The sequence below is a fragment of the Podarcis bocagei genome, assembly GCF_964188305.1.
Source record: "Podarcis bocagei genome assembly, chromosome: W".
Taxonomy (NCBI): Eukaryota; Metazoa; Chordata; class Lepidosauria; order Squamata; family Lacertidae; genus Podarcis; species Podarcis bocagei.
Window position 1 is genome coordinate 7,076,022 of NC_138131.1, and position 18,585 is coordinate 7,094,606.

Here is an 18,585-nt window from a genome sequence, read left to right on the forward strand (position 1 = left end):
GCCGATAAACAGTAGACAAAGCCCATCTTTCCCAAACATCGCAGGAAAAGGCCAGAATTTACGAAGCGCATGAACCATCACAGCTTTCCTCAATGATGAAGCAATTGCTAATATATAATCATAGAACTAGGGAGTTTGAAAGGGCCACGAGGCTCATCTAGGCTTACCCCCTGCAATGTGGGAATCTTTGCCAAAGAGCTTCCCTCTTGTGGCTTATCCCCACAACAGATACTGACTTTGGGTTTTAGTCAAGCAAACAGTCTAATCCAGGCATTCCCAACCTGCGGCCCTCCAGATGTTTTTGTCCTACAACTCCCATGATCCCTACCTCACAGGACCAGTGGTCAGGGATGATGGGAATTGTAGTCCAAAACATCTGAAGGGCCGACGGCTGGGGATGCCTGGTCTAATCTGTCAGTGCCTAAATGATCTCAAGTGTCAGAACAACTTGACTGCTATCAGGAAATTTCCCACTGTCCCATTTCGACTCTCCAGCACCTGATCTGCATCACCAAGCAATCCCAAAATGCCGACAGCTTTGAACCTTGCAAGATCAAATGTCTCGCCCTGGACTGGACTCGAGGGACGATTCCGACAGATTCCACATGGGAAACGCTCATGTCCCATGTAGCACCAAATCAGTAGTGCATGTGCTTTATAAAAAGCCTTGAGGAGATGATTGTGTTGTTGTTTAGTCGTGTCCAACTCTTCGTGACCCCCTGGACCAGAGCATGCCAGGCACTTCTGTCTTCCACTGCCTCCCGCAGTTTGGTCCAACTCATGCTGGTAGCTTCGAGAACACTGTCCCACCATCTCGTCCTCCGTTGTCCCCTTCTCCTTGTGCCCTCCATCTTTCCCAACACCAGGGTCTTTTCCAGGAAATCCAGGAAATGCTGGGTGAGATCCCATGGACAGTAATACTAAAAGGAAAGGGAGTTCATGACGGCTGGGAGTTTGTTAAGAGGGAGATAGTAAAAGCACAACGTCAGGCAATACCAATGAGACTGAAACATGGAAGGTGCCTAAAGAAGCCAGGGTGGCTATCTAAAGAACTTTTAACTGAGTTAAGATTAAAAAAGGATGTGTACAAAAACTGGAAAAGGGGGGAAACCACCAAAGAGGAATTCAAACAAATAGCCAGCACGTGTAGACACAAAGTCAGAAAAGCTAAAGCACAGAATGAACTCAGGCTGGCTAGAGAGGTTAAAAGCAACAAAAAAGGCTTTTATGGGTATGTTCGTAGCAAAAGGAAGAACAAAGAAACAGTGGGGTCACTCAGAGGAGAAGATGGTGAAATGCAAACAGGGGACACAGAAAGGGCTGAACTCCTCAATGCCTTCTTTGCCTCAGTCTTCTCCGATAAAGAAAACAATGCCCGACCTGAAGAATTTGGAGCAAATGATTCAGCAAAGGAAACACAGCCCAGAATAACTAAGGAGATAGTACAAGAATACTTGGCTAGTTTAGATGTATTCAAGTCTCCAGGGCCAGATGAACTGCATCCAAGAGTATTAAAAGAACTGGCAGATGTGATCTCAGAACCACTGGCAGTCATCTTTGAGAATTCCTGGAGAACAGGCAAAGTCCCGGCAGACTGGAGGAGGGCAAATGTTGTCCCCATTTTCAAAAAGGGGAAAAGAGAGGACCCAAATAATTATCGCCCAGTCAGTCTGACATCAATACCAGGGAAGATTCTGGAGCAGATCATTAAGCAAACAGTCTGTGAGCACCTAGAAAGGAATGCTGTGATACCAATAGTCAGCATGGATTTCTGAAAAATAAGTCATGTCAGACTAACCTGATCTCCTTTTTGGACTTCCGGGGGCGGCGCGAAACTGTAATGGCGGTCCTCTTCGGGCTCTGAAGAGGGGCTCCGCGGAAAAGGGTCGTTCGCTGCGGCATAGCGACGACCCATCAAGATAAACCACGGGTAGAGTGAGCCCGTGGCCGTGGGACTCGGCGGGCACCAGAAGCTGCTCCGAAAGCACAGAAGGGACCCCGTAAGGAGACCCGGAGTGAAGGAGGGGTAGCGGTGCTGTGAGTTCATCGCTCTTTCCGCGGAAGCGAAGCCGCGCGGCTGTTACAGATGAGCGCTGATCCTTCTTCCTAAAATCAACGCTAAATTGCAAGCAACATACCCGTGAGTAAAGGGGCTTAAAATTTGGCAAAGAAATTCGGTTAATTTGGCTGAAAGCGGGAGACGAGAAAAGGGAAGTCCGTCTTCCGACATTGCTGACAAGATCAAAGCAAAGCTTTTAGAAACGGAAGCATTTGAAACGGGACTTTGGGAAGCTTAAACTTTTTCGTGCCAAAAATTTTGCTTATTTTATTGAGCTGAAGGTGGAAACGGACATTGACTAAAAGAAGCAGCAGATGGTGACTTTCCTCCTATCTTTTTTCTTCTTTGGGCTGTATTTTTAAAGAGCCAGATTGTCGGGCTGCCAGAGAGAGAGATAGTGTCAAACTGCGGAAACAGTTGCAAACTGTGCTAGAAAGTAATTGTTATATTTGAGCAGAAAAGACTGATTGGGATACTGTTACAAGCACCTTTCGTGAAACTTTGTCGATTTATAAAAGGTGCTTTGGGAGATCTTGAATTTATGAAGGGACTTTTGGATTAACGAATTTACTGTTTTTGAAACAATTTGGAACTTTAATGGCGGATTACTTCCTTCCTTGTCTTTGAAATCGGGTGGCACTCCCCCTACAGGGCTTTCGGATTACAAAATCCTGGGAACTGACTTTTGTTTTGAATTCCATCTCACTGGCTGTTTACTCCTGAATTTGTCTTTCACATGGAACAATAGACAATTTGACCTTGAACATTGACAGATGTGTAATGAGTGGTGCAGGGAGAACAAGAGCGTCTAAAGCAAAGGAAACTAAAGAGGCTAAGGAAAAAGAAAAGGAAAAGGAAAGAAGACCAGCACAACTTGTACAAACAACATTGACCCAAGGACGCCGTTCGTCGGTTCCAGCGGTACTGGTGTCTCATAGAGAACAAGGGGAAATAACTGAGAAGTCCACTGAGGAAGATATGGCAGCAGGTGGGTCAGACACACTATTAAAACAAATATTGGAGCAACTATCAAGTTTAAATCAGAAGGTGGACGATCAGTCTGTGAAGATAGATAAAGCAACTTCCTCGATCCAAAAACTGACTGACCAAGTTTCCCAGCACACGCAAGCCATAGAGAAATTGCAAGGAGCAACAGCGGAAAATCGAGAATTAGCTGGAGAAGCAATCCAGAAAGTGGGAGTCCTACAAAAAGAGGTTGAAGAAATAAAAGGAGAAGTTAGGCCCCTGCACAAACAGGTGGGTGAACAACAAGTCTATCTGTCAATGGTGGAACTGAAAAATCGTGAGAGCAACATCAAATTGAGAGGTATTCCAGAACTCGAGCAAGGAGACTTGATTGGATACTTAACACAGGAATTCTCGAAGTTCTGGGGTTTAAAGGAAGACACGGATTTTAGGATTGTCTCGGCATATAGATTGGGAAGACTGGTAAGGAAAGACAGATCCAGAGACTGCTTGATAATTTTAAGAACAAAGGAAGAGAGAGACAAGATCCTAGGCCTTCACTTCAAAAAAGCAATTGAAATACAAGACAAAAGAGTGGAAATTTACAGAGATATCCCGAGGCAGCTGCTGGACCTTAGAGCCACCTATACAGAATTAGCAAAATTGCTGAGACACAACGCAATCCCCTATAGGTGGGAGTTTCCACAGGGATTATCCTTCACCTACAAAGAAAGGAAGGTTAAAATAAGAACACCTGAAGATAACCAAAGGTTCCTTCACGACCACGGAGAAGATCTCCAAAAAGGAGCGGATTGGCTTCCAGTTTTACCAGCACCAGCACCGCCCGGAAGTGGGCCAACGCCTATACCTTCGGGATCTGAACAAAAGGAAGACACCCCATCTTAAGAACATCTGAAATAGAACGGGATGTCTCTGCAGCTACTTAGTTGGAACATAAATGGCGGGAATTCTCCGGAAAAAAGGAGAAGGATATTTCATATCCTAAAAAAAGAACAATTGGATGTAATATGTTTGCAAGAAACACATGTGACTAGGCTCCACAGGAAAGTATTAATCAATAAAAGACTTGGCCAAGAATTTATCTCATCAGACAAAGTTAAAAAAAGAGGTGTTGTAATTTATGCAAAGGAGAACCTGTCGCCAAAATTTTTATTTAAAGATGATCATGGAAGAATCCTCGCAATTGAAATCCAAACACAAGGGGAAAAGATTTTGATATTAGGAATCTACGCGCCAAATGATGGAAAATCAGAATTCTACAAGAAGCTGCATGAGACAATGATGGACTATTTGGACTATTCTAATATTATCGTGATGGGAGATATGAATGGGGTGGTGTCTACAAATATGGACAAATCCCAAAATCAAAACTTAACAACAGACGGTAGACTTCCTAAAACCTTTTTTGAAATGACAGACAATATGGACTTGATTGACATTTGGAGGACAAGGAACCCCTTGGGTAAAGAAGGAACCTTCTTTTCTGAGGCCCACTTGTCATGGACACGAATCGACCAAATTTGGATATCTAGAGGACTGGCCCCGAAAACGAGAAAAGTGGAAATCTGCCCAAAAACCTGCTCCGACCATAATGCCTTAAAAATGGAATTGAGACTTTTCCCAACTGGATCCTTCAGATGGAGAATGAATGACACCTTGCTAAGAGATCAAGAGATCGTTAAGAAGGCCCAAAAAACGCTAAAGGACTACTTTGAAATAAATTTGAACACTACGGTGGAGAAAAGAATAATCTGGGACGCAAGTAAAGCTGTAATGAGAGGGTTTCTGATACAACAGAATACAATAAAGAAAAAATTTTGGAATGGAAAAAAGGAAAAAATTTTAGAGAAAATAAGTGAAGGAGAGAAAAAGCTGAGAACTAATCCGAAGTCAAAAGAGGTGCTAAGAGAGATCAAATTCCATCAAGCACAATATTCGAAATTGATTAATCAAGAGATTGAGTGGAAAATTAAACAAATGAAGCAGAGATCGTTTGAATCAGCAAATAAATGTGGAAAGTTGTTAGCTTGGCAATTGAAAAAAAGACAAAAGCTAAACACAGTCACAAACCTGGAGATTCAAGGAAAAATAGTTCAGAAACCAGAAGAAATAAGAAAGTGCTTCCACAGATACTTCAAGGAACTTTATGCACAGGGGCCTCAGAAAGAATCGGAAATAGACCAATTCTTGAGGACAAATGGACTATCTAAAATAAGTCAAGATAAAAGATCAATTCTCAACAGTAAAATAACTCAACAGGAAATTGAAGGTGCCATCCAAAATATGCAACTTGGCAAATCTCCAGGCCCAGATGGTCTCACCTCCAAATATTATAAGACTCTGAAGGATTGTTTGATACAACCGTTGTTGGAGGTTTGCAACCAGATTATGGAGGGGAGAAGGGCACCGGAAACGTGGAAAGAAGCATTCATCACATTGATTCCCAAGTCAGAGAAGGAAAAGACTCAGCTTAAGAACTACCGTCCCATCTCACTCCTGAATGTGGATTACAAAATATTTGCAGACATTTTAGCAAGTAGACTTAAAAACGTTTTAAACGAAGTAATTCACAAGGACCAAGCAGGCTTTCTCCCTGGTAGACACATGTCTGATAACACTAGGAATATTATTGATATATTGGAGTTGTTGCGAATCAGAAACACAAGGGCTGCTTTAATCTTTATTGATGCGGAGAAAGCATTTGACAACATTTCTTGGATGTTTATGAAGAAAAACCTGAAGGGGATGGGAGTGGGACGGGGGTTTGAAAATGGACTAGAAGCAATTTATTCAGAGCAAAAAGCCAAGTTGATAGTGAACAATGTGGTGTCGGATGAACTTCTAATTGAAAAAGGGACACGACAGGGGTGCCCTTTATCCCCTCTGCTATTTATTTCTGTTCTGGAGGTATTGCTGAATATGATTAGGGAGGACCAGTTGGTGCAAGGTATAGAGGTCGGAGCGAAACAATACAAACTGAAAGCCTTTGCAGATGACCTAGTCTTGACAGTACAGGAGCCAGTATCTAGCACAAAAAGAGTTTTGGAACTTATTTTGGAGTTTGGTCGGGTGGCGGGATTCAAGTTAAACAAACAAAAAACTAAGGTTTTGGTCAAAAATTTGACACCTACAGAGATAGAGGGGTATCAGAAAGAGACAGAGCTAAGTGTGGTTAAAAAAGTGAAATACCTGGGGGTATATTTGTCCACCAAAAATTTAAACCTTTTCAAAGATAACTATGAAAAATGTTGGTTGGAAATTAAAAAAGACTTGGATATCTGGTCAAGATTGAAACTTACCTTGTCAGGCCGAATCGCAGCTATAAAGATGTGTGTTTTGCCAAAAATGCTATTCTTATTTCAAACCCTTCAGGTCGTGGACAGAATGGAATGCTTTGGAAAATGGCAGAAGGATATTTCTAAGTTTGTCTGGCAGGGCAAAAAGCCCCGAATAAAATTTAAAATACTAACCGACTCAAAAGAAAGAGGGGGGTTTGCCCTGCCGGACTTAAGGTTGTACTATGAAGCTGCAGCCTTCTGCTGGTTGAAGGATTGGTTCCTGTTGGAAAACACCGATGTCCTAGATCTGGAGGGGTTTGATAATGTGTATGGTTGGCATGCATACTTGTGGTATGACAAGGCGAAGGTTCATAAATTGTTCAAAAACCATGTTGTCAGAAAATCAATTTTTGCCGTTTGGATGAAGTATAAGGATTTATTAGAAAACAAGACCCCGAGGTGGTTATCACCTGTGGAAGCCAAGATTTCTAAAAAAAAGCCCAATATGGAGGCCCATTGGCCAAAATATTGGGAACTGATTGAAAGAGTTGGAGACAATTGGAAGCTCCAAAGCCAGGACAAATTAAAAGGTAAGGTGCGAGATTGGTTACATTATGCTCAAATTCAAGAGGTATTCAAAATGGACAAAAAAGTGGGTTTCCAGTTGGAGAAATCGAAACTGGAGACGGAGTTACTAGAACCAAAGACTAAGGTACTTTCGAGGATGTATGACTTGCTGCTTAAATGGAACACACAGGATGAGACAGTTAAATCTGCTATGATAAAATGGGCACAGGATGTAGGACACAACATTATGTCTGAGGACTGGGAAAGGTTATGGAACACCGGCATGAAATTCACGGCATGTAGTGCCTTGAAAGAGAACATTATGAAAATGGTATACCGGTGGTACATGACCCCAGTCAAGTTGGCTAAAATATACCATCTTTCTGATAATAAGTGTTGGAAATGTAAGGAGGCAGAAGGGACATTCTTTCACCTCTGGTGGACCTGCCCGAAAGTAAAGGCCTTCTGGGAATTGATACATAATGAGTTGAAAAAGGTATTCAGATATACCTTTTCTAAGAAACCAGAGGCCTTTCTTCTGGGCATGGTGGACCGGAAGGTGCCAAAGAAGGACAGAACCTTGTTTATGTATGCAACCACAGCAGCTAGGATTCTTATCGCAAAGTTCTGGAAGACACCAGATTTACCCACACTGGAGGACTGGCAGACGCAGTTGATGGACTACATGGAGTTGGCAGAAATGACCGGCAGAATTCGAGATCTGAGCGAAGAAACAATGGAGGAGGAATGGAAAAAATTTAAGGACTATTTGCAAAAACATTATAAGTTGTTTGAGTGTTAAGATTGTGCACGATTAAGAAACGTTATGCTTCTGCAATTTATTTTAAGTAAATGATAAAGTAAGTATTGATGGAAAAAAATGAGACAAATTAGAAACAAAATATTATGTTTATTAAGAGTGTTAAAATTAAATTACAAATTTTTGAAATTGGTAACATAATAAATACAAAGGTATAATAAGTTGGGAAATAAGATAATAAATTGCTGAATTGGTTAGAATGATGAACGCAATGCTGAGAGGATGCGAGGAGGTCCAAAAAGATGTCGAAAAAATTTCATAATGATCTTTTCTTTTTTCTATGTTTTTCTTTATATATATGGAAAATGTTTCTTGTATATTGTTGTCCAAACAAATTTGTTCACCTATGGAAAGAAACGCAATAAAATTTTTTATAAATGATCTCCTTTTTTGACAGAATTACAAGCCTGGTAGATGAAGGGAACGCAGTGGATGTAGCCTACCTTGATTTCAGCAAGGCATTTGACAAGGTGCCCCATGATATTCTTGTAAAGAAGCTGGTAAAATGCGGTCTTGACTATGCTACCACTCAGTGGATTTGTAACTGGCTGACTGACCGAACCCAAAGGGTTCTCATCAATGGTTCCTCTTCATCCTGGAGAAGAGCGACTAGTGGGGTGCCACAGGGTTCTGTCTTGGGCCCGGTCTTATTCAACATCTTTATCAACGACTTGGATGATGGATTCAAGGGCATCCTGATCAAATTTGCAGATGACACCAAACTGGGAGGGGTGGCTAACACCCCAGAGGACAGGATCACACTTCAAAACGACCTTGACAGATTAGAGAACTGGGCAAAAACAAACAAGATGAATTTTAACAGGGAGAAATGTAAAGTATTACACTTGGGCAAAAAAAATGAGAGGCACAAAAACAAGATGGGGGACACCTGGCTTGAGAGCAGTACATGTGAAAAGGATCTAGGAGTCTTGGTTGACCATAAACTTGACATGAGCCAACAGTGTGACGCAGCAGCTAAAAAAGCCAATGCAATTCTGGGCTGCATCAATAGGAGTATAGCATCTAGATCAAGGGAAGTAATAGTGCCACTGTATTCTGCTCTGGTCAGACCTCACCTAGAGTATTGTGTCCAGTTCTGGGCACCACAATTCAAGAAGGACACTGACAAACTGGAACGTGTCCAGAGGAGGGCAACCAAAATGGTCAAAGGCCTGGAAACGATGCCTTATGAGGAACGGCTAAGGGAGCTGGGCATGTTTAGCCTGGAGAAGAGGAGGTTAAGGGGTGATATGATAGCCATGTTCAAATATATAAAAGGATGTCACATAGAGGAGGGAGAAAGGTTGTTTTCTGCTGCTCCAGAGAAGCGGACACGGAGCAATGGATCCAAACTACAAGAAAGAAGATTCCACCTAAACATTAGGAAGAACTTCCTGACAGTAAGAGCTGTTTGACAGTGGAATTTGCTGCCAAGGAGTGTGGTGGAGTCTCCTACTTTGGAGGTCTTTAAGCAGAGGCTTGACAACCATATGTCAGGAGTGCTCTGATGGTGTTTCCTGCTTGGCAGGGGGTTGGACTCGATGGCCCTTGTGGTCTATTCCAACTCTATGATTCTATGATTCTCTTCTCATGAGGTGGCCAAAGTCTTGGAGCCTCAGCTTCAGGATGTGTCCTTCCAGTGAGCACTCTGGGCTGATTTCCTTCAGAATGGATAGGTTTGATCTTCTTGCAGTCCATGGGACTCTCAAGAGTCTCCTCCAGCATCATAATTCAAAAGCATCAATTCTTCGGCGATCAGCCTTCTTTATGGTCCAGCTCTCACTTCCATACATCACTACTGGGAAAACATAGCTTTTACTATACTGACCTTGTTGGCAAGGTGGTGTCTCTGCTTTTTAAGATGCTGTCTAGGTTTGTCGTGAGATGATTACCCCTCCTTTATTGCCTGTTCCGGGTTGCCCAACCACTACCCCAGAGTCCTCTCTTGGCAGATCAAGAGGAGCAGGTGACGGCAAAGGCGGCCGGGTTTTGAGCTGGGGCAGTCAGAATAAGGTCCACTCTCGATTCAAAACCCTCAAATGTATTTGATATCATTGATTTTTCATTTCTATTCCTTGCAGATCATCTCGTTGTTTTATTGCTACAACCAAGGGCTGATGCAAATTAAGAGGATAATGATAATAATAATAATAATAATAATAATAATAATAATAATAATAATAATAATAATAATAAACTTTTATTTGTATCCTGCCCTCCCCGTCCGAAACCGGGCTCAGGGAGGCTAACACCAAATATGTAACACTGGTATAAAATCAAGCAATAACGAAATTACCTCCTGAAAACAAGCCAGGATCAAATTCAAATCCAATTAGATGGCTTTCCGCAGGATTAGGGTTGGGAACAGTAAACGCTCATCAGGCCCAACTCTTATATGGGCCTGTGAGAACACTGGGAGGCCTCTTTCATACTAGTCCTTACACAAAAAGAGAAGGGGAGTCAGGTTGAACCAAAGGCCCGGCGGAACAACTCCATCTTACAGGCCCTGCAGAAAGATGTCAGATCCCACAGGGTCCTGATCTCTTGTGGCAGAGAGTTCCACCAGGCCGGGGCCAAGGCTGAAAAGGCCCTGGCCCTGGTCGAGGCCAGCCTAATCTCCCTGAAGCCCAGGACCTCTAACATTTTTTTATTTGCAGACTGTTAGATCCTCCGTGGAGAGGCGGTCCTAGGCTGTATTCATTCGTTTGGCCCAACGTGGGGCTCGTACCCATGACCCCAAGATTCAGAGTCTCAGCGCTCTGCCGCCTGAGCTACTCACACAGCTGCCCTCTTGTGCACCTCACCTCAAATTTGTCCGAATTGTGCATGCCTGGGATTCACTGCATGAGATGGGAGGTGGGGTGGTTCCCAAAGTCAGAGCTCAGGTAGTCAACGCGGAGCCGGCCCTCACTGCCTTTCAGGTCCTTGGGGTGCTCGTAAGGCGGCTTGTGGAGCACGTTGATCTAGCAAGGGGATTCAAGAAAGCCGGGTTACGGAAATGACATGGGGGTGGGGGACATGAGGCCACATCTTTGAAGTTGTTCCAATGTTACAAATATACATACCTTTGACTTGACAGCCCAAGAAAGACACGCAGAAAATCTATGCTTTAACCGACTCTCCTCATTCCGCCATTTGAACGAATTTGGGCTCCACCTCCCTCCATGAGCCAAGAAGCAGGAAGTCATGTAGGCAGCAGGAACAGGGCATCCCGCCAGAATTCCCCAAGCCTGAGAGCACATACACGGCACCCCACCGAGGGAGGGACCAAGGGGGCAACCATAGACATCTGCCAAGGCAGTTTAGCAAGGCAGGTGTTCTGAATGCCCATCTCCAGACAAGTCCAGTGGGAAAGGACGTGTCAAGAGTTTTATTGTTCTTTCAGTGATGGAGATTTAAGGGGTCTGATAAAGGGACCTCATAGTGAATGCATAACCCTTGTATACCCCTCCTCATTTGTGATGTGCTAGTGATGTAGTGATGATGTATCAACGATGCTGCTTGAAGTGTATTCTGGGGGGAAGAAGGAAGTTTTAAAAGTTGACATTGCCCCATGCTCGGGGTTCTTACTCCTGGGCAGACCTGTGGTGCAACAGTAAGAATCATGGTCTACTGACCACTGTTTTGCTCCAAATTACCGGGCTGGGACTTCCTCCTTTTACTGACAGCATGGACCCATGGGGGACAAGTGCCCCGGTGAGCTAGGCTGTCAAGGAGTCACTCACCCTGGAATTTTTTCGCTTAACAGCCATTGGCGCCAATACAGAGCAGGCTTCCTAAACCTTGGCCCTCCAGCTGTTTTCAAACTACAGTGCCCATCATCCCTGACCACTAGACCTGCTAGCTAGGGACCATGGAGCTGTAGGCCAAAAGCATCAGGAGGGCCAAGGTTGAGGAAGCCTGATAGAGAGCTCTACCTCTCTTTCAAATCAGAGCCGGCAAAGGCGGTGGAGTTCCTGCGCGGGTGCCTCGAGGCGGTTGGAGGATGGATGGCAGCTAACTGGTTGAGGTTGAATCCTGACAAGACTGAAGTTCTGTGGTGTGTGGGCGGGTGGGGGGGACTCCCTGGTCCTGAACGGGGCAACTGTGCCCCTGAAGGACCAGCTGCACAGTCTGGGGGTCATTTTGGACCCATGGAGGCACAGGTCTGTTCTGTGTCCAGGGCAGCTCTATCTGGGATGCAGGATAAGACCCTCCCTGCCCACGGACTCTCTTGCCAGAGTGGCGCATGCTCTTGTTATCTCCAGCTTGGACGACTGCAATGCGCTCTATGTGGGGCTACCTTACTGCAATTAATCCAGAATGTGGTAGCCAGACTGGGGGCCGTGAACAGCCGCAGAGACCACATAACACCAGTCTTGAAAGACCTGCATTGACTCCCAGTACGTTTCCGGGCACAATTCAAAGTGTTGGTGCTGACCTTGAAAGCCCTAAACAGCCCAGCAGATGAAACTTTCCTCTGGTTGTCAATATTAAGAGGATGCCAGCAAGATCAAACCTTTCTGTAAAATAAAGGATTTAAATCCAGTCTGACTGAGACCACATACCACCGGTCCCAAGAGATCTGCTTTGGCTCCCAGTACGTTTCCAAGCACAATTCATAGTGTCGGTGCTGACCTTGAAAGCCCTCAATGGCCTCGGCCCAGTAGACCTGAAGGAGCATCTCCACCCCGGACACCGGGGTCCCTCTCCCGAAGGCCTTCTGGCGCTTCCCTCCCTGCAAGAAGCCAAGTTACAGGGAAGCAGGCAGCAGGCAGAGGGCCTTCTCGTGGTGACGGCCGCCCTGTGGAACGCCCTTCCATCAGATGTCAAAGAAATAAGCAATTATCTCACTTTTAAAAGACATCTGAAGGCAGCCCTGTTTAGGGAAGTTTTTAAATATTTAATGCTGTCTTGTGTTTTTAATATTTGGTTGGCAGCCACCCAGAGTGGCTGAGGATACCCAGACAGATGGGCAGGGTAGAAATAATAAATTATTATATATTATTATATATCCAAAGCCAACATGAAAGCATTCAAACTCTGACGGAACGGAGCGGCGCACACCTCTTCACAGCATAGACCCACCTTGTCCAGGCAAAGGTTCCCATGTCTCTCGGCAATAGCCTTTCGGAAGCCGTGAGACAGTGGATACAGCATGCTGTGATGGGGGTGCACCGAAGGGAGCCGGTTCTTCTCCAGCTGGTCAGCCACAATACTGACAAGCTTCTTCATTCTCTCGTCGTAATCGGTCCAATCACAGACGATCTGAAAGGGGGCAAAGAAAACCAGGGTTCTAGATTCAGGTAGGTAGCCGTATTGGTCTGATGAAGTCAAAATATATATAAAAATTGTCCAGTAGTGCCTTAGAGACCAACAAAGTTTGTTCTTGGTATAAGCCAGGCACCCCAAGCCTTCGGCCCTCCAGATGTTTTAGACTACAATTCCCATCATCCCCGACCACTGGTCCTGTTAGCTAGGGATCATGGGAGTTGTAGGCCAAAACATCGGGGGGGGGGCGCAGGTTGGGGATGCCTGATATAAGCTTTTGTGTGCATGCACACTTCTTCAGATACACTGAAGCGGAAGTCCCCAGACCCTGATATACAGAGGGAGAAGTCCCCAGACCCTGCTATATAAGAGTAAGGAGAAGCCCCCAGACCCTGATATATAGTGGGAGGGTGAGTTGGGGTTTTTCTCCGAAGGGTAGTAGGAGTCAATGGTATAAGTCCACCTGCTGGCAACTGTGAATGACTGAAAAAACAAGGGATGGTACGCAGATGACCTGAAATAGTTTTAGGATATTTAGGATAGCAATGGATCCAAACTACAAGAAATAGTTTTAGGATATTTAGGATAGCAATGGATCCAAACTACAAGAAAGAAGATTCCACCTAAACATTAGGAAGAACTTCCTGACAGTAAGAGCTGTTCGACAGTGGAATTTGCTGCCAAGGAGTGTGGTGGAGTCTCCTACTTTGGAGGTCTTTAAGCAGAGGCTTGACAACCATATGTCAGGAGTGCTCTGATGGTGTTTCCTGCTTGGCAGGGGGTTGGACTCGATGGCCCTTGTGGTCTCTTCCAACTCTATGATTCTATGATTCTATGATTCTAGGATATGTAATGAGACACAGTCGTCCACAGGTTGACCATACCGATTGAGTCCTACTACCGTTCAGAGAAATACCCCGCCCCACCCTCCCTCTAAATATCAGGGTGTGGGGACTTCCGCTTCAGTGTATCTGAATAAGTCTGCCTGCACATGAAAGCTTATACACAGAACAAACTGAGTTGGTCTCTAAAGTGACATTGGACAATTCCTGAATTAGGTGACGCTTTTACCATTACCGTGGTACCTTGGGACTCAAACGCCTCGGTTCCCAAATACCGGAAACCCTGGGAGTGTTGGCCCTTAAAACTCTGCCTCACCTGCAAACAGTGCGCCAGGTTGCAGTAAGCGTCAGGAAAATCCGGCTTCAGTTTCAAGGCGGTGCGATACGAAGCAATTGCCTCTGGGATGTTTCCGGAATCCTAGAAAGGGAGGGATATTTCAGCAATTGCCACTAGCTTTTTTTCTCAACCATCAAAACCAAAGATGAAGAACAGACAGAAGGCACGATGATCCACACCTGGTAGACTTATAAAGTAACATTCAACAATCATTGGAATAGAACAGGGGTCGGCAAACTTTTTCAGCAGGGGGCCGTCCACTGTCCCTTAGACCTTGTGGGGGCCAGACTAGATTTTGGGGAGGGGGAAAAAGGAACGCATTCCTATGTCCCACAAATAACCCAGAGGTGCATTTTAAATAAAAGGACACATTATACTCGTGTCAAAACATGCCGACTCCCGGCTAGATTGAGAAGGCCATGGGGCCGTAGTTTGCCTCCCCATGCTATAGAATAATATTGAGTATCAGCATGTAAAAATTCAATAGAAACCTACTCTTAACAATTACAATAAATTGTAATTAATCGTACAATAAATGAATATTACAATGAATGATTATTGTAATTGATCATAGAATAAATGTTACAATAAATGGTTATAAAACAATGGCAAGTCACAGTGTCTACAATAGCCGCAGCGAGAATCTTAACAGACAAAGGATGGAAAGGAGAATCCCATCCCTACTAAGTTGGCGTAGCTAGCAAAAAGGCTAAAATACGCAGAATTAGCAAGATTATAATACAGGCAGAATTACGAGAGGTTTTGGAAGAAACATTTCATAGAGAACAGGACACTTGCAGAGTACAGTGGTACCTCTGGATGTGAATGGGATCCGTTCCGGAGCCCCGTTCGCATCCTGAAGCGAATGCAACCCGCATCTGCACGTCGCAATTCGCCGCTTCTGCGCATGACATCATTTTGAGGGTCTGTGCATGCGGCGAAACCCGCAAGTAACGTGCTCCGTTACTTCTGGGTCACTGCGGAGCGCAACCCAAAAATATTCATCCTGAAGCATATTTAACCCGAGATAGGACTGTATTGTCTAAATTTACAGGGGTGCCCAAATTTTCCCAAAGAGGGCCAGATTTGACATGAGGGCGGGGCAAATTTGTTGAGCTGTTTTAGGATTTAACCCCAAGGTTGTTGAGCTCTTTTTAGGATTGAAGTTGTTGAGCATTTGGGGGGGGGGGGGTTGCCCCAGTAAGTAAACCAGGTTACGCTCCCCGGCCACACGCTGGACATGTGTGGTCTAAAAAAAAATGTTGGGAAAATTTAAATTCTTTGGCAGGTGTGGATTGACAAAGGACAGCAGGAAATATGACAAAACCAATGCATTTTGAGATCTAGGAGAGACGAGCAAAAGGGCGCCATCGGAAATGTGACGTAGGGGTGATTGGAAGTCACAATGAGATTTTTGGGTGTGGAACTCCACCATACTTTCCGTCTATATAAGCCACCCTCTATTTGGGGGGGCTCAAATTTAAGAAAATGAGCCATTCACCCACCCAATCACCCGTATAAGACCTCCCCCCCCCATTTTTATTTCAAAGTAAAAATAGCAATTTTTTCATTTTCCTTTTAAAAAAATTATTTACAAACAAACACATAGACACAAAACAAAATTCGTATTACCCTACCACCCAAAATTTCAGACATTAAAACCACCCTCGTGGCTTCCCTCCACCGCCCCTCACCCTCCTATATAATATTTCACATTGCCATTTTTATTTCCCCCCTATTTATTTATTTATTTTTGATTTCATTTTACATGCTAGTTGCCGTACATTTTCAACACTATACATTACATATATGGATTCCCCACATCTAACCCTATACACAACTCAGCATTTACCCAAATACCCACGTGACTTCCTTCACTCACATTCACATTGCAATTTTTATCTAAATTTATATTTCTTAACTCTTTTAACTTACTATTTATTATTATTATAAACCAGATTTACAAACATTAAACCAAACATATCAACATGTTAGTTTTTGAGCAGTACTTGAACACATAATCTTCAAACCATTTCCATTATATTTTTATTTTCCAGTTTGATTGGTACCTTATTACTGCACTTGACCTTGCCAGTTCTATAAATTCAATTAGTTTCTTTATCCAGTCATCCTTTGTGGGTATATATTTCCTGTTCCAGTTTTGTGCAAGGAGTAGCCTTGCTGCAGCTGTCGCGTATAAGAATAATATCTTCCCATCTTGTGGTATTTCTTTACCTCTTATACTCAGTAAATATGCCTCTGGTTTTCCCCTCTAAATTAATTCTGATCATCTTTTTTATTTCCTCATGAATTTTTTAACGTTTCTGTAGCCCCACCATAAACGTATCGGCGTGCCCTCTGCCTCCTCAGACTTCCAGCATAAATTCCAATTCTCCCCTTTTTCTTTTTGTGCCCCATCTCGGTTTGGGACGGCTTTTGCCAGTTGTTTTCCTTTTGTAAAAACTAAGATTCCCCTGCTGCCCCCCCCCAGTTTTTTTTTTTAAAAATAGATTTAGCAGAGACACAAAGCTTACCTTATGGATGGAAGCGAGGTTGCTGTGGGCATCGGCAAAAGCAGGATTTATCTGGATTGCTCTTGTGTAGCATTGCAGAGCTCCCTGGACGTCTTGCATTTCCTTCAAGGTGTTCCCCATGTTGGAATAGGCGTCTGCAAAAGTGGGACTGATTCTGACATGGAGGGGGAGAGAAAAAGTGCCATTTTGGTACAAAAATACTCTGAAGTTACGCTGGAAATGTAAGGGTCAAGAAGGCTCTTTCTATCCTATACGGTGGTCTTTAGGGCAGTTCATTAAAAAAACTTTTTTAAAAAATGCCTTCTCCAAAGCCTTCACAAAATAGGAAAACGTCCAAGAAAACAGCTATTTTCATGGAGGTTTGAGATATTAACTGATATGCACAAAATTTCAGATATAGCTATATAATCCCTAGTGTAGTAAGATAAGACCTTGGGAGCAGGCATCTTCAAAAAAGTGTTTTTTATGAACCACCCTAGTGGTCATGTGAGACAGTGAGACCTTGGTTCTCAAATGTTTTTTATACAGGTTTCTTTATACAGAAGGTTTTTTATACAGAAAGGTTCAGCATTGTGGCATCCTCTTCATACGGACAAGCAGCACTTTCCTTTTGGGAAATTCCATGCTCCTCAATTCTGGCAATTATTAATCACTCTCAATTCCACCCTAATAATTGCCACCTGCCCGGATTTTAACTTGTCTGAATTAATTTTTATTTGAATTACTTGATGTCTGCTTTTAGGCTCGTTGTGTTGTTTTTATGATGTTAGCTGCTCTGAGCCCAGCCTTGGCCGGCGAGGGTGGGATACAAACAAAAACAAATTATTATTATTATTATTACTACTACTCAAACGCTTTGGTTCCCAAATGCCGAAAACCCAGAAAAAGTGTTCCAGTTTCCAGGCGTTTTTCGGAAGCCAAACATCAAATTTGGCTGTCAGCTATTCTTTCTGGGGCGCCTGCACCAATCAAACAGACTTCGGGAACAGATTAAGTTTGGTGCTTTGGTTTTTGCAATTTATGTGGTGTTTTTGTTTCGGAGGCTTTTTTGGTTCATTTGTTTTTGCGACTGTGCGGATCCCAGTTTAGTTACTGATTGATTGATTGATTGATTGATTGATTGATTGTGTGATTGCAGAAACGGATAGAAGCCCCGGTCCCCATCCGAACAATGACTATCATCAGTGCAGGTGAGGAAAAAAAATAATTTTCATTTTTATCATTTACAAGACTGTTGTATTTATTTTAGAGTACAGTACATGGATGACTGCTTTCATTTTAGGGATCAGTGGTCTCGTTAGATAGTAAAATTCATGTTAAATGGCTGTTTTAGGGATTGTTTTTCAAAGTCTGGTACGGATTAATCCGTTTTGCATGACTTTCTATGGGAAAGTGCACCTTGGTTTTGGAACACATTCAGTTTGAGAACCAAGGTACCACTGTATAATTAACTAGGGGGGGGGAGAGAACATTTGTGTAAAAACCAGAAGCCTTTCTAATAGGTTTAACGGGTGAAGAAATACCAAGAGACCTAAAAAGACAGTGTATTCTATTTATGCCAGAATGTTCTTAGCCCGGATGTGGAAGGAAGAGAAGGTCCCAACAAAAGAAGAGTGGATTATCAAAATGACTGTGAAGATCAGACATCAAGATGATAGGAAATTTAAGCAAAGAAAAAAGTTAAAAGGACAAAATGGGGAAAATAATGAAGATGAAATGTGAAAAAGCATGGTGCAAAAACCTTAAGGATATAACCATCGTTAGTTCAAAGATGGCAAAATTAAGGGAGAATGAGATAGGCAGGAGAAGTAAATATTTAAAAAACCAGAAGAGGGAAGCTGGGGGAGATTGGGATTCATCTATGCTGTCTGCAAGAATGATGTTTGTGTTGAATATAAAATGCTAAAACTT

General features: G+C 43.4%; 1 pseudogene across 1 annotated transcript in view; it reads right to left on the reverse strand.

Annotated features, from left to right (window-relative positions):
* Window positions 1-10,482: 10,482 nt before the first annotated feature.
* Window positions 10,483-18,585, reverse strand: part of LOC308578046 — a 30,696-nt pseudogene continuing 22,593 nt past the window's right edge. The window contains exons 6-9 of the transcript XR_014013525.1: window positions 16,675-16,828; window positions 14,120-14,221; window positions 12,779-12,958; window positions 10,483-10,674 (exon numbers count right to left, since the gene is read on the reverse strand). The product of XR_014013525.1 is annotated as an uncharacterized misc_RNA (transcript). The remainder of the gene's footprint in view (window positions 10,675-12,778; window positions 12,959-14,119; window positions 14,222-16,674; window positions 16,829-18,585) is intronic.